Source organism: Maylandia zebra, unplaced genomic scaffold, assembly GCF_041146795.1.
Source record: "Maylandia zebra isolate NMK-2024a unplaced genomic scaffold, Mzebra_GT3a scaffold11, whole genome shotgun sequence".
Taxonomy (NCBI): Eukaryota; Metazoa; Chordata; class Actinopteri; order Cichliformes; family Cichlidae; genus Maylandia; species Maylandia zebra.
Genome location: NW_027490041.1, coordinates 2,538,705 through 2,552,038, shown reverse-complemented (window position 1 = coordinate 2,552,038; position 13,334 = coordinate 2,538,705). Strand labels below are relative to the sequence as shown.

The following is a 13,334-nucleotide window of genomic DNA, read 5'->3' as shown; positions in this document are numbered from 1 at the left end:
CCCTCATTTGGTGGGTGTGCAAGAAAAGTCATCCTGTCACACAGCAATGCCTACATAAATCACACCACTCTGCTTAAAATAATAATGTTTAGTGAAGCAGGTGAAGCAAAGGGCTGCTTTTAATAGGCTGGGAGACCCAGGTGTGCTGCTTTAGCTGCTGAGCCTCTTATGACAGAACAGCGGAGAGTGGTAAGAAGGGAGGAGGGGGTCTGGCTGTGTTTGTGAACGATAGATGGTGTAACTCTGGGCATTTCTCTATCAAAGAGACGCTACGCTGTAAGGACATTGAGCTGCTAGCGGTTAGCATGAGACCGTACTATCTACCACGAGAGTTTACACACGTGATTATGATAGCTGTGTATGTCCCGCCCTCTGCTAACGCTGCAGCAGCCTGTGAGGTCCTGCACACTGTAACCAGCAGACTCCAAACACAGCACCCTCAGGCCCTTTTCCTGATCTCTGGGGACTTTAAAGATGATGTAACCATTTAATTATGGTTACATAATTAATTATGTAATTAATTATGCAAAATGCAAAACGCTCAGCTGTGTCTCCAATCAAAGCTCTGTAACTTCAGAGGTGATGTTCATATGTTGACTAATGGTTTTCTTTCATTTTTGATGTACTGCAGAATATTTGTATAAAATCCAGGCCAGGAAAATCTCCTTCATGTTTTTCTGTGTTTTGTCTTCAGCTACGTTGACACAAAGGCCTCTGCTGTGACGCTCACACCTTTGATAAAGTCTGGAGAGTGTCAGCTTCCTGTTTATAGATACAAAAATATGTAATGTTGTGAACTCTGGCCGCAGCGGCGCAAGAAAAAGGAGAATTACGGGAAGCACTCACAACAGGTAAAATCCAAATAACAAAGTAAAGTAGGATAAAATAAAAACCAACAAAAGAACAACACAATATACTTCCCCGTACTGTTACTGCTAACCTCTGTTAACCTAGTAACTCTTACCTTCTAACTGACAGCTGGTCAATAAACGAGCTCCATAAACGCTCCATATTCACCTTTACATGGAATATAAAGGGAAAAGAAGAAACACAGTGCTGTGTCAGCGTTACACATATAGATATATCCTTGCTTTTAATACATTTGAAGGTGGGTGGGAGAGGTGCTTCTCCGCGTAGTCTACGGTCTCTTTGGGATCGGTAAAGCTTTTCCTCACATCACCGTGGGTCACTAACAGCTTTGCAGGGTATAGCAGTCTGTACCTGACGCCGGTCATCCCACGTAGTCTTCCTCTCATATTTGCAAATGCGGCTCTGCGTTTCCAACAGAGGGAGGGAAATCTGGGAGGATGTTTATTTTAAAAACCCTTATACATCAGGTTCTTGTTCTCTGCAGCTTTCAGCAGAATTTCCTCACCAATGTGGTAGTAGTGCAATCTCAAGATGATGGGCCGAGGAAGATGACTTTGTTTGGGACGCTGGCGATTCGCTCTATGTGCTCGATCGATGAGTGGCTTCTCCTCGAGAGATAGCGCCTCCGCCAACAGGTGTGAACCAACTCAGTCATCTTGGGTCCCTCTGTGCCTTCTGGTATTCCTGCAGTTCTTAAATTATTCCTCCTGGAGTGCCTCAAGAGCTCCACATCTCTCATCTAACTTCTTTACCTCCGCAGACAAACGCTCCACAGTGGCCTGGAGAGTGGCGATGGTGTCAGAGTGGTTCGAGGCACAGTCCTGCAGTTCAGTCAAAGTGTTATCATGCCTGGCCACGTCGCTTTTTATGTCCGAAATTGAGGGCTGGATGCTCTGGTTCAAGGATGATATCTCGCCTCCTATGGTGGTAGAAATCTCTAATATGCAAGTGTCCAGTGCTAGTTAGTTAGTTCTAGTTCTAGTGGTTAGTGGGGCTTTATTTGATGATTCTAGTGTGTGTTACATTGTTGTCATATTGTTGAGTCGCAGAGCTGTACAGTGTTACAGTTTCTGTAGAGTCTGGTATAAGGAACTCAGATCCCTCTGTGAATAATGTTCACTGAAACTGATCTGTAGTTAATGAACTAGTCAGGATTTACACTAGAGAACGTTTCTGCCATTACAGGGCCTGTATTTGTAGAGCGCTTTACTCGTCCCTGAGGACCCCAAAGTGCTTTTTTGCCCAAGGACACAACGACCGAGACGGTCCAAGCCGGGGCTCGAACCGGCAACCTTCCGATTACAAGACGAGCTGCCAACTCTTGAGCCACGATCGGCCCACATATTGTTGTCTTTTGTTGCAGACACCAAGTGTTGAGATCCTGTCTCAACCTCCTACATTCTTCCAGCAGGTTACACATTATTTTTTGTATTTGGAATCAAATATATGTGTCAGTTGGGCCTAGTGCAGGGGTCAGCAACCTTTAACACCCAAAGAGCCTTTTGGACCCGGTTTCCACGCAAAGGGTCAGGGTTCGGGAAAACACTGGGAGCCGCAAATACTTTGTGACATCTAAAATGAAGATAACACTGTGTATATTGTTTTTACCTTTATGCTTTGTGTGAACAACTACAGTGTGTTGCTTATGAAATCCATGAAGTGCTACAGAGAAAATTACATTTGATTTATGTAATGAACACATTTTGAGCTCTTAAAGAAATATAACAAAGGAAAGCTGAACTACAAGGATCCATGTAGCAAACACAAACTGTTATATCGCCTTTGGGCTTTTGGAGCCTTGACCTGACTTTTAAAAAAAGCGCGTTCATGCAAACATCGTCGGGTCTGCCGTGATATGTTTACAACGGGACTTCTGCTCCTGAACCTCTGCGCACAGCGTCTGCAGGTAAGGTAACTTCATTTATACCCAAAGGCAAGGTAAATTTGCTTTACAGAAAAATGACAGCATTTGACATCCCTTTAAAAACACACATACCTAGTAAATATATAAAGCTCACTGTGACACATACTTTAATATTTCGAATCAAAAACAGTTCTTATTTAATTCAGTGACAGCAACGGGGACAAAGCTGTTTTTATAACGCTTGGTCCTGCATCTCAGAAATAGAAACCTCCGTCCTGAGGGAAGAAGCTGAAATTCACCCCTTAGAGGATGGGAACCATTTTTAAGGATTGATAAAGCCATCCTCTGTACCTGCTCAGAGTACAGGGAGGCTAAACAAGACTGTGGCTCAGCTATCAGACGACTGGACCATCTCACTATCTGATTCAGAGAGTTTTTCTCTGTGACAGAGGTCTGACCGAACCATGCCACCAAACAAAAGGATAAAACAGACTCAATGAAAGAACGATAAAACAAAGTTAAAATTTTTTGGTCAATGTGGAAACGAACAAGTTTCTTAAGGCAATAAAGGTGCTGGTGACCCTTTTTACAAACTGATTTACAATTTTGATCAAAGTTCAGTTTTTCATTGATTATGGTCCCAAGATATTTATATGATTGTACTTGCTCTATTTTCTGACCTTTAATTAAAGTGACTCCGTGCCCATTTTGTTGTTTCCTAAAATCAACAACCATGTCTTTTGTTTTAGATATGTTCAGCTGGAGATAAGACTCCTGCCACCACTGAACAAAGTCATCAATGACTGGGCCGTGGTTAGTTTCACCCTCTTTCAGTAAGCTGACAATAACAGAGTCATCTGCATATTTAATAATGACCCTGTTTTCATGTCTGCCCTGACACATGTTTGTATAGAGAGTGAATAATAAGGGCGATAGGACGCAGCCTTGAGGAGAACCTGTGGAGGAGAACACTGGGTCAGACAGAACCCCATTTATTCTCACTCTTTGTGACCTGTCAGTTAGAAAATCTAAAATCCAGCCCACCAGGTTTTTCCTGATTTCAAACTGTTCTAAAAGTCTTTTAATTAAAATATGGGGCTGTGTTGTATTAAAAGCCGAAGAAAAATCAATGAAAAGAAGTCTTGCAAAAGTCCCTTTACTCTCTACATGTTTAAGAATCAGATTTAGTAAAGTCAAAAGTGCGTCCTCCACTCCTCTGTTGGGCCTGTATGCAAACTGCATTGGATCCAGCTGACCTTCAGTCTCTTCATAATCACATTTCTGATGATTTTTTCAAAGACTTTCATGACAACTGAAGTGAGGCAACAGGCCTGAAGTCGTTTAGATTTAGGGACAGGAACCACGACTGCTTCTTTGCAAAGAGAGGGCACATGTTGTGTTTGCAAGGATTTGTTAAAAATAACCTGAAATATAGGCCTGAGTTCATCAGCACAAGATTTAATTAGGCGGCCACTAATATTATCAGGACCTGGCTCTTGTTCACATTGACTGTATGAAAGGCCTTTTTAACATCGCTGAGTTCAATGATAAAGTGCTGAGTATCTCTCAGTTTCTGTTTCACTTCCCAAATATCCTCGCTGAAATCAGAAGAACTAAAACGAGCAGAAAACATGTTTAAAGCGTTTGAAAATCTCTGTCTGAATTAAAACATCTAAAATGACCTGACTGCTGCTCTGGGGATTTTGAAACCCTGCTATGGTTTTCATACAAGTCCAGGCAGACCCAAAAGTTTTTGCAGCAAATTTGCTTTCAAGAAGGTTTTTGTCTGTTTTGCTTTCAACATCTCGATTTTCATTTCCTTGGTAGCTGTCTGAAAATCGGTAACAGCCCCTGTTTAAAGGCCTGTCTCTTTTTCCTTAAACAGGATTTGACACTTTTAGTGACCCATGGCTTATTGTTAGCGTAAATTTTAACACGCTTACGGGGTATAATCATGTCTTTACAAAATACTGCACAGGAGCTAGTAACATCCACCAAAGCGTCGAGATCATCTCCACAAGACTGAAGACGGGGCTGTACGAAGTCACTTTATCTCTACAGACTGTAAGCTGTCGTCTGTGAGGCGTGAGCGTGTTTGTTTGAACACAGTTCACGGTGGAGAACAGCTGCTGACATAATGTGGATCCCAAGATCCATAACTGGCCTACCTGGGGCTGAAAGTCTCCATAAATGCAGGCGTTTCGGCGGCTACACCGGCTTCCACGAGTGTGACGCTTATTTTGAGAAAATAATAGAATATAAATGTATTTTTATATTTCAATATCACAATAATCTTCCAATGTAGAACTACAAGTTAAAAAAGAAGTAAGATAAATCAAATCCACTTCAGCTAAATACTTCTCATTTATTTCCATCTTACATGCTGTGACTGCAGCCATTCCCACATCTCTGTGAATGGGACTCATGGACATGGATCAGTGGTTGTTGATCAATGGTCCTGAGAATCTGCATAATTAAGATGAAGGAACGGAGCTCCCAGCCCATCGTTCCTGCAGCTGCTTTCAGTCTTTATGCAAATGTCCTGTTTGTAAGACTGAAACCTGCAGCTGAGACTGAAGACGTCACCTGATGATGACGACACGTTTCTCCCACAAAACGCTGCGTCCAGATGAACAGAAGCAACAGACTCACTTTCCTGGATGATTGAGATGCATCAAGACTTCATTGTGTGTTACTTCTCATTCAGCACAGACACATTATTCCTGTTAGGTCATGTCAGCTGTCACTCAGTACAAGCACAACTGTGAACAACACAAACTTCTCTTCAATGTGTGACAGAAACACTAAGTGTGAGAGCCTGTATGACACACAGGACAGACTGTAAGCTCTGCTGGCTGCACAGCACTTTGTAGCAGTTTTCCAACATGTCCTCCACCCGTGATGTCAGTGGTGGGACCCCAGTCACAGCACTCAGCACCACCTCCTTTAAATGGATTTTATAGCAGTTCCTCCCGTTACTCGGTGCAACGCTTCTTAAATGTGTTTTTGCAGGATAAAACACAGCAGGTGGTGTAGAGAGGACGTCAGCTGACGGAGCAGAGGGAGGCAGACTGTGGATAAATGACAGAGTGAGAGGAGAGCAACCATGACAGAAGCACAGGTGTGGCAGATAGAAGTGGCTTTATAGACACTTATTGTCAGTCCTCGTGCATGCTGTGGAAATAAGTGTCTGTGTCATGAGGTGACATGTGAGCTTATCTTTGGTCAATAAAGCTGAACGACCAGTTTTCACTTTGCTTGTTACGCTTGTTTAGTGACGTCTGGGTTTCTGTGGAGCCCGAATTTTGATGAGTTCTGGTGAAATCATCTGAGATCATCTGAGCATCGGTGAAGAGTCAGCAGAGAAAGTGTGGGACAGAAGTTTGCTTTGGACACATGGACTGAAATCAAAAAGGAACAAACAGGATTTCCAATGGACAGTATGGAGAAGTGAAAGTACACAAAGGCTGTGCTGGAACACGTGTGTTACACTTTTTGACAGCTGAGAACAAAACACAATATTTTGCATCATCTCTGCAGTGTCTCTTCTTTCCTCTGCTGTTGTGCTTTTAGCTCCAAACTGTTTCAAATGGTTTGTCAGCAAGCTGACCTCTGACCTCTGCAGTACTAACTCCTGACCCGTACAAAGAGCGGGCGTTTCTGACCTTTGACCTGCAGCTGTATGTCTCTCAGTCTCAGTTCTTCTCTCCGTCACTGATGGAGCAGGTGTAGTTGCTGCTGACAGTCAGTCGTTTGTTTTCTCAGAGTGAGGCTGAAGTCTGAACTGTTCAGAGCATCAGGTCTCATCAACGTGCGCTGCTGTAACGCCGCTTTGTCCTCTGAGATCACCAGGTATGAAACCTGAGTGCTGACAGAGCAGCATGTTCCCCCTCATTCACCTCCACCACCACAGCCAAGGCATGCTGGGAAACTGAGGACACACAGACGGAGAACTGAAGTGTCTGCTGTGTGTTCATCTCAGAGTCCTCACAGGTGACACATTAGCTCCAGAACACCAAGCCAGGTGTTTGAAGCCTGACAGGGATTCTTCCCATCCAGAGGGAGGATTTAGCTGCACAACAATGAACATTAGTGTGTAGTTTAGAAACACAGACTGTGCCTGCACTGCATCTAGTGAAGAAAAGTGTTACTGCCAGAGAACCAGGCTCCTTTAAAGCAGCTGATATTAAGGTTGAAAAATCAACAATAAGCTGATGTAATCAACGTTTCACAAAATGGTCAGCAGCTAAAATCTGGAGCCGTTCTTTGGTGGTAATTAACAGTTTGTTCTTGTTAGCTAATTATGTAATTAAAGGTAGCAGCAGAAGCCTTGTGTTGAAAGCCCATTCACTCACACATTCACACAGTATGTGTGTGTCTGTGTTACACTGTGGACATCCCTTCTGTTGGAGCGCCATCTTGTGGCAGGTTTAAGAAATGTTCTTCTTGTAAATCCAAACTGATGCACCTCCATAGCAGACTGTGGAGGCTTTCAGTGACATGAAGACTTGATTTATACTGTCATATTCTCCTGTTACACAAAGCACAGCACGCTGAACATGGATGAACTGAAACTCCCAGCATCTGACTGAGGAAAAGCACAAATCATTCTCACACTGACTCCTGCTTGATTTTAGATTTGCTTTCAAATCCTCACACTTTCATATGAAGCACTAAATGGGCTCCAGACTGTTTATCTCAGCTTCCTGTCAAACACACTGCTGCTCACACCGAGGCTCAGTTTACTCCTCCAGCCTGGCTTAACCTGCTGTCTGTTAAAAACAGTCCCACACTCCTCTGTTTAATCCTTCTGATCAGACTCTTTGATTTTGTATTGTTTTTACCTGAAGTTGTGTTTTTGACATGGTTCTGTCTGTGAAATAAAGCTCACACACACACTGCTACAGTCCTTCATACACTTAGAAACGAAGCTGCTCCTTTCCTCAGTGCTGACACATAAAGAAGAGTTGGTTTTATATCCAACACGTCTCTGTTCCAGAAAACAGCTTCAGCAGCCTCTGAGTCTGAACTTGGAGTTGGTTATAAGCCACAGGCCTGTGTGCACAGCAATGAGGAAATATAATGCAGTAAGTGAAACATGGATGTGTGGAACAGATTATCCCAAAGGTTGATTCTGTTCATCTGGACGTTCTCAGTGAAACATTTGGTCTCTCGGTCAAGTGACTCCTTTAGTCTCAGCTGACTGCAGCTTTCCAAACCTTTGTCACTGGATCACTCACTTCATCTCCAACGTGTCCCTGACACAGACAGCTGGAGCCGTTACAGCAAAATCATTGATCATCGTTTTTAGAACATTAGCTGGTGTTGGTGGGCAGGCTAGCAGTGCTAATTGTTAGCACTAGTTCTGCTGCTCTCCCTTTGTCTCTGTTATTGTTGGTCTTTAGTGAACAATAGAAAGTGTCTTCATGAGACTGTTGCCTAATGTTCAAATGTAGATAACACCACCTGCACCAACCTGTTACACAGCACAACCCTCTGGTGTAGCTTTGCCCATACGGTAAAAAAATATATTTTAAAATACATTTTAAAATATATTTATATATTTAAAATGTATTTTAGCACATATATTTTTTGGCCATTTTTTGTATATTTTGAAATATATTAATAAAATATATTTCAAAATACAATTTAAATGTATTTAAAATCATTCAAAAAAATATAAATTTAACCCTTCATATATTTCTAAGAAAACACATTCACATGTAACATCTGAAAGAAATCTTTATTTGATGTTTAAAACATACATATAGCATATCAATCAAGCAAGGAATATTCATTTTATAAGTTTATTCTCATTACATACTTAAACATTCTAAAAGAAACACACACACATATACATATATGTGTGTATATATATATATATATATATATATATATATATACACACAGTCTCAGTTCCCCCAGCTTTCACTGCAATCCTCAAAGCCCTTCTGGACACGCTGGGAAACCCCTTCCTTACCCCCACTGTAACAAACAAAAGTCACAGTTCTATTACTTTTATCAGAGTTAAAATAAAAATGTGATTTATGTTAGCTGGCTTCATTTAGCAAACAGATATTTCTGTTTATACAGATACAGATATTAATACAGATATATTTTACGCATAATTTACCTCTTTTTTTTTCCTAGATGGGAAGTCTATCCAGTTCACATTACAGTAATGCTAACACCCCTTTTGGTCGTCTCTCCTTACCTTCCAGCATTCATAAATCTGTTGACCTTCTTTGTCTGAGACCAACCACTACAATGCATCATCACCTATTTGTATTGGTAACTTACTTTACAACCTATTTTAATGGTTGCAAAGTAAGTTACTTGTGCTGTATGCAATTTTAGATACACAGAAAGTCTTCACTTACTATATATGGCTGTCATAGTGTCCTTATCAAGGGCAGTTCTTCACTCTGCGCCGATGTCCGTTTTGCTCTGTCCTCCTATAAAAAGCATGAACATTTGAGTGTTTGACTAGTTTTAGATTTCCAAAAATTTGATATTTGTACAACTAAACATTTGAACTACAATTATATGCTATTGAGCGATACTTTTATGGGTAATTTTTGGTAAAGAAACTGGTGACAGAGTTGTAGGCTTTTTAAAGTACTATTAGCTAACCATTTGAACTGACTTTCAAAGCTGATTACCTTTTAAATTGCTGTGGATCAAAACCTCCAGTGGGAAGGCGGCCATTAGAAGAACACGCACCATTGAACCTGAAAATAACAAAAACAAACAAAAAACAGAACAATATATAAGAGTCCGGTAGGGTAATAAATCTCTTCTGAAGCAATATAGTTATTTTGGGTGAAAAACAAAACATTCCTCTAAAATATATATACTGACATCAGCAATCAACATCATGATTGTAATTATTTCCTTTTTAGTACATCTACTGCTGTTTGCATGTGTCAAGCACTACGACTGTATCTATGCATATAAATTCACCATATATATCCAGCAAAAATGTTTTGTTATAGGAAAACAAACAAAGTCATTCAATCAGAGGTGAGAAATTAATTGGGAATATGAATTATAGGTGAACTATTCTTTACCTACTAGCAATCAAGCTTCTTTAACCAAGAAGCTTGAAATATTTGAATGTAAAATAAAATAAATAAATAAATAACAATAAAAATAACATGATGTAATTAAAATGCACAACTTACATTAAGGAAATCTGCATTTGTATCCACAGGCTAAAAGTAAAACAGTAAATGTGTTAGTGATAGTACAGGTATTTGTAAAAAAAAAAAAAAAGAGGCAGTAACTGTGACGCTTCTAGTGGGATGCTAAATGCAGAGATTTATATTTACAGTATAATACTGCATGTACGGGTAGCTGTGTTGTGAACTGTAACTGAATATTAGAGAATCTCAGAGAAATTAAATGTATTTATTTTTTGAATTTATCAATCATAAAACCGTCTGTTTTGAAGGCCTGTTACGATAACGACTTTTTGTTGGTCGGTATATTGCCCCATAAACAATTGCGACAAGTTATGTCATTGTCATTTTAAGACCATTTTATGTCTTTGAATGTATAATCATAATATAACACCATAATAATGCAAGATCTACACACTTTCAATTGACAAACCAACATCTAATTCTTAAAGTATTTAGATCATTGAAATTAGGAATCAAAATATTAGATACCTTAAAAACTTGAATAAATAGTAAGTTTTCTAACAAATAGAAAACAATGATATTTAATGTTATTGTTTTGTTATCATTATATTTTATTTTTGTAAATATAATGGCACATAAATTACATCATCAACAATTATTGAGGTCATGTACATGTACTGTGTGTTAAGTCGATATATCGATTATTGTGATAGGCCTACTGTTTTGGTATCATAACGAGCTTGTCAAACATGCATGACCACTAAACAATGTCTAAGCAGTAGTATTGGTCTGAATGACAACAAACCTAACTAGTGTTTTGGAAAATCTGTTAGAAAACAGTTATTTCAATAATTATGATTAGCATGTGACACAGACACCGCATAAAAAACTACAACAACAAATACTTACTTTAGGAGGATGGGGGAGGGCAGCATGAGGTTGAGACTTTGACATCTGCAAGAAACAAATTCATGTATTACAAACAAGTCACTTAAAAATACATTAATGTGGCAGACTGTTCCCTGTTCAGATGCAGTGTATAAGTACAATCAGGGCTGTCACAACAATGGGGTGGGGCCAAGTGGCTGCAACCCTAGGTACAATGTGCAGGTATATATAATTACATATAATATATGTGAATAAAGCAAGAATCTGTTTAGGTTAGTCACTGTGCTGACTGATGTTTGCTAGGTTTATATGATTGCAAACTGCACAAAAACAACAACAGCAACAACATTAATGACAATGACAAACAAAATTACTTACATTTATGTAAATCTCACATTAGGAAGATCTGCATTCGATTTCATGGGCTGAAATAAATAGGCAGAAACATTACTGCTAAAAAAAATAAAAAACAAAAACTCTAAAAAGCCTAAAAATGACTTAAAAAGCAAGGAAATGTGGAACATTGTAATTAGCGAACATTAATAAAGCATAACTGTTCTTTGTTTCTAACCTTGGTAAGTACTCTGTAGCCAGAAGGAGAGGTAGGATTTCTGTGAAAGCCAAATTAAATGTGAATAGGCTTTGATAGTTATTGAGAAGGCAGAATAATAAGAAAAGGCAAAAGTACGTCACAATATAATTAATTAAGTTACATATTTTGATTACCAAATTATGGAAGCGTGGAGCTGCCACCCAGGCAAAAGAAAAATAGAGCTGTATCACGTTATGACGTGAAATGTTTATTGTTCTAACATTATGCTTTTCATGTTTGTATAATACAGTGGTTCTTAACCTTGTTGGAGGTACCGAACCCCACCAGTTTCATATGCGCATTCATTGAACCCCTCTTTAGTGAAAAATAAAGTGTGTTTTTTTTTTCAAATTAGACGTAGATATGTTTTTTACTGGTGCACAAAATGAGCCGTGCACGTCACAGCGGAGGCTCTGCCGAACCCCTGAGACCAACTCACCGAACCCCTAGGGTTCGATCGAACCCAGGTTAAGAACCACTGGTATAATATAATATCACATTATTATAATATACATAATTGTCACGTTCGCACAATATTGTACGGACGTGATAATTATGTACATTTTTCGTACAATGTTGTTCAAACATGTTGTTCAAACATGATAGTATATTGTTAGAACGATAAACTTTTCACGTTATAACGTGATATACTTATATTTCTCTTTTGCCTGGGTGGCAGCTCTACGCTTCCGTTCCAAATAAGCGAGAATAAAGTAATATTATATGGGAAAAGGCACCTGCTAGCTTGATGATGGAGGCTTCTTAGACTGGCCACCCGCCTTGGCTTCTTGTCGCCACTCCATGAAATAAAGGTCCGTTTCCTCCATGCCGGCTAATTATTCATCCTCATTAAAATCTCGTATATGTTCAGTTGGCAGAATTGAGAATTTTACATCTTCCAACCACTTAATTAACGCGAACATAATCGGCTTGTTTCTTCCCGTCTCCTGTATCCGGCCGTTCCTCTCGCTGTCAGATTTCGCGCCTCAGAGACGTCGTTATTTTTCAAAAAAAAAAAAAAAGAAAGAAAGAAAGAAACAGCAACAACTACTAAAGAGAGTTTTTGCACGTTCATTGCACATTTGTGGGAATGTTTAAATATTTAATTTTTATTAATTACTTTTCATTATATCTTTATTTTTTAAACCACCGTGGCAATGCGCATGCGCATACACTCCTGCACGCAAAGGGCTTTGGAGTTGACGTAATGTCGCAATGCATTGTGGGAGCGCAGCACCATCTTGGCAGGTCACGAATCAAAACAAGTTTGCTACGAACCATTCTGAAACGTAGCTCAAAAGAAAATGACGGTATAGAGACAGATTCTGTCCAGATGCAAAGAGACGGTACTTGATTGTTGAAATGTGGACCCGTATGAAATATAGCCGTGGAGTAGAAACCCTGAAGACCAAACCGCTATTGACTTAGCATGATCTACTCTCATACCTTGTCTGTGGAGTCAGAGCATACACGGCGCACCAATTTCGCAATTATAAATCTCTGGAGGCGCACATCCAATTCACCAAGGACTGGGTACAAGATTTGGCTATTTTTAAGCCTCCACGTTGTGAGTACGCCGTCATTCAAGCAAAGGTAAGTCAGCTTGAGTACTGCGAGTAAAATGCGTTTGATTCCCCCCAACATTCAAATTAGTGCTAGCAAAAATTCATTCGTGAGGGGGAAATTACAGTGAGAACATGTAGAGGCTCTGTTAGAGGGATAACATAGTGAGTTCAGTGCATTGATGTGACATTGTCCTGAAGGATTTAGTTATTCTTTATGGTTAAAGAAATTGCCCTAATTAATTCATATTTATTATAAATAATCCTAATTACACATCTTGCTTCCTTGTTTGTGTCCTGTGTCACTAAAAATACATTCTGTTTTAGTTTTATACATTGATTAATGACCTGCAGAATCTGCTTGTCATATTAGGTGTCCATAATTGTCACTTAAAGTTGAACTTTATGTTTTC

At 39.6% G+C, this 13,334-nt stretch overlaps 1 protein-coding gene and 1 long non-coding RNA gene across 4 annotated transcripts in view; both read right to left on the bottom strand.

Moving 5' to 3' along the window:
- LOC112432912 (protein NLRC3-like) overlaps positions 1 to 13,334 on the bottom strand; it is a 414,611-nt gene that overhangs the window by 55,820 nt on the left and 345,457 nt on the right. The window lies entirely within an intron of this gene.
- LOC112432199 (uncharacterized) lies at positions 8,659 to 12,411 on the bottom strand. Of its 3 annotated transcripts, XR_003022889.2 has the most exons (6): positions 12,097 to 12,411; positions 11,339 to 11,378; positions 11,146 to 11,192; positions 10,789 to 10,833; positions 9,919 to 9,948; positions 9,325 to 9,465 (listed from the first exon to the last, which is right to left on the bottom strand). It is a non-coding gene; the product is annotated as an uncharacterized LOC112432199 (long non-coding RNA). The 3 variants fall into 3 exon arrangements; XR_013096436.1 differs by lacking the exon at positions 12,097 to 12,411 and adding an exon at positions 8,659 to 9,189 and having other exon boundaries at positions 9,397 to 9,465; positions 11,146 to 11,542; XR_013096435.1 differs by lacking the exon at positions 12,097 to 12,411 and having other exon boundaries at positions 11,146 to 11,542.